General features: G+C 37.7%; 1 long non-coding RNA gene across 1 annotated transcript; it reads left to right on the top strand.

Moving 5' to 3' along the window:
• On the top strand, window positions 1–1,336 carry LOC128451460 (uncharacterized). The gene is made up of 3 exons (XR_008340107.1): window positions 1–707; window positions 851–1,006; window positions 1,093–1,336. It is a non-coding gene; the product is annotated as an uncharacterized LOC128451460 (long non-coding RNA).
• The last annotated feature ends 2,029 nt before the right edge of the window (window positions 1,337–3,365 follow it).

Here is a 3,365-nt window from a genome sequence, read left to right on the forward strand (position 1 = left end):
CTTAAAATGGATAATAAGAGTATAAAACGCCCGGGTGGCGCTGAGAAGCATCGGGGAAAAAAGCTGAAGTCTCTGGAGGTGGAGGCTGCTACATGTGCCAAACTGACGGACCTATTTGGTGCCGGGTTCACCAGCCCAGCAGCAGCAGGTGCGCCGGGAGACGAGCGAGGAGGACTCGACAATGATGAGCGAGTGGAGGCAGACGTGGTAAGGAACGCTGGCCTGGGGCTGGCTAGGCTACATTTTTGAGACATGTCCAAAACAAAGTAGAACATTTTTTGATTTTGTTTTAATATGCCGAATTGTGATATTATGGGCTATTATTGTTCAGATGATTTAGCTAAGCTAGCTAAGAGCTGCTAACATCGTTTACTGTTGCCATAGCAACAGTAAACTTTCTTAGCCATTGAAAACAGAATACAAGTAAACCTATATGGAATAATTAGTTTAATTTGAAAAATTTGCCAGTTATTATCACACATTGTCATTGTTAATCATTTATAATCATTATGGATGTAGTAATTCATGATTTGTCATTTTAATAATTCTTTTCAGAAGTTTTATTGTGCTTATGTGTTTATCCTTAATGGTGTGATCATGTACACTAAATGATCAATTATTCTCCATTACAGGTTGTTGTGATATATTTGAGGAGTCGTTCTCCCTCTGTTTTATATGTGGACATTTGGGACCACTGTTAGAATTTGGTAAGTTTATCATGTATTTTTTAATGTATAAATTCATACTTCATAATTATAATAATTTTCAAAAGGTTTTAAAAGAAACACACATCCAAAAAGTTCTCAACTCTAGGTGCAGGACAGAGGAAAACATTTTCTTTATTTTTCAGACATTATAATGTATCCATGTCCTTCTCCGGTTGACCACTTGACATGTGAGAGCCTGAGGAGTTGTTCCCCCTCTGTCCATGTTCGAGGACTTGCTCTCTGTCTGCCTCCACTCTCTGCCTTCACTGTACCATGTCTGTTGAGTCTCCTCTATTCTGGTGAGTTTATCATTTTTTATGTTTTATGAAATCATACTTAATTTGTGATGATTAGATACATTATAATGTATCCATGTCCTTCTCAGGTTGACCACTTGACATATGAGAGCCTGAGGAGTTGTTTTCCAGACAGAGGTAGAGCTAACAGGGGCGTCACCCTGGGCCTGCCCTTTTGGGCTGGGCTTCAGCTGCAGATCTAAAGGCTGCTTCCAGGGGCATGGGGCCCTCAGCCTTTGTTTTTCTTTGATTCTGCACCTTACAACATACATCACACCTTATTTTCACACATCCAAACACTGTTAACACCACTGACGCGTAACATATTTTACACATCCCACTAATTAGTTAGAGCTATCTTGATTTGGAGTTAAATAAACTTACTTTTGGCTTGAGAGGTTTGTGTGTGGCCTCCCTTCTTGTTGCCATCTTTGAGCTAGGTGGTAACAGTAGTATGCATGAGAGAAGACGCCGCAAGATTTGTGGACTTCTATGTGGTGTCCGCTGATAATGTAGTGGGCTGGTCTGGACAGACAATGCCAGGGCTGAATTTTTGTCCCAGTCCACCCCTGGACTTAAGGTATCTTTAAATGGAGCCTAATATTCTGATTATAAAAGAGCAAGTACAATTTTAAATGCTTTAACACCTCAGTTACAATAAACAGGCCATAAAAGATTGAAACAGATCCATTAGCTGCAGAGGGAAACGTCCTTCTTCTGATTAAACACCTAAATATTCATCTGTTTCTAAAAAAATTATATTTGGGCATTTGTTCCCCCAATGAAAATTCCTTCCTGAACTGTAATTGAGATTTAACTCTACATCTTTGTCTCATTTAGTGTTTGTGCATCCATAAATATTCAAATTAATCAACATTCCTCCTATTTAAAGATGAATTGGTTTCTCTGCAGAGAGTTTGTTTTTTAGTACACACTGGAACTGAAGAGTATTGGATAATAAGTACTGGATGGTAACGCCAGAAAATAGATCCGTCTTCTGGGAGCTGATCAAACACGTGACAAAGGGATGAGATACAGATGAGAGATGAGATCGCCATTAAAGAAGACGAGTGGATGACATGTTCATCACTTCTGATGGCGACATGCAGCTGCTGTTCTGATTAAATGTGTCAGCCCGTGTAAACACCAGACTGTATTAATCACCCCCCACGTAAAGAGTTGATCCTCAATCTTCAATCAGAATAGAAGAAACACTGTACTTGTAACTGTTGTTGTTTTCAGCTCAGTGTTGGTATAGTTTGTCACATTTTACATTTCATCCCAGTAAAAACATGTCACTTCAGAATTTGGTGCAGATCCAATTAAAAGTCTAAAGAATCTAAATGTGGTTTCAATGTTTTTGGAAAACCAAACATGTTCTTTAACTGTTAGGTTTGGGTTTATGGACTCTACTGGTGGCCATTCTAGTTAGGGCCCGAGCACTGATCAGAGGTCAGGTGAGACCCTATTGAAATTGTAAGGATTATTATTATTATTATTATTCAGGCAAATGAATTGGCTTTTTGAGGGCTTTAACACGCTCAAATTCTTACCAAAATTTGCAGAAAGTTAGAAAGTGGTGTAAATTTAGGAATTCTGGAGGATTTTATAATGGGCGTTGCAAAATGTCTCAATGGTTCCCCCCCGAGACCCCCGGAACGTGTTCACATTGACCCATCTTCACAAAAATCAATACACAGGTTCATCATGACCAGAAAAACTAAAAAGTCTTTAGGTGCAATTGGGAAAACGACTTAATCGTTAAATCAACAATTTGAAAATAAAATCACTAATTACAACAAATATATATAATTTAATGAAAATAAAATGTATTTATAGTTAGACCACCACATCCATACTGTAATATAATTTACATAATTAATTTACAAATTGATTATATAAATTAAATCATTTTACATTGACTTCAGTGCCATGAACACGTCTTCTGATCTGATATTGACCTCAACCATAAATTAATTGAAATAAATGTATATATATACACTAAATATATAAATGATAATGACGTGTGTGTGTGTGTGTTTGTTCGTGCGCGTGTGTGTGTGCGTGTGCGTGTGCATGTGTGTGTGTGCGTAAGTGTGTGTGCGTGTCAGATGGGCGTGGTCAGTGTGATGGGTGGGCCCTCAGATGAGATGATAGTATTATTATTGTATTGTTGTCATAATTAATATATAGATTTGACCAAATGTAATAAAGTTAAGACACATTGTTTGTCTTCTGTTGCTGTGTTGTGTTTGTATGAATAGTAGCAAACTAAATGAATCACACTGATTTGTTTCACTCCAACACTGTGTTAATTGATCAATGAATCCTGTATCTATATTCAGAAAGACAGAGGCAGATG

Source organism: Pleuronectes platessa, chromosome 11 (assembly GCF_947347685.1).
Source record: "Pleuronectes platessa chromosome 11, fPlePla1.1, whole genome shotgun sequence".
Taxonomy (NCBI): domain Eukaryota; kingdom Metazoa; phylum Chordata; class Actinopteri; order Pleuronectiformes; family Pleuronectidae; genus Pleuronectes; species Pleuronectes platessa.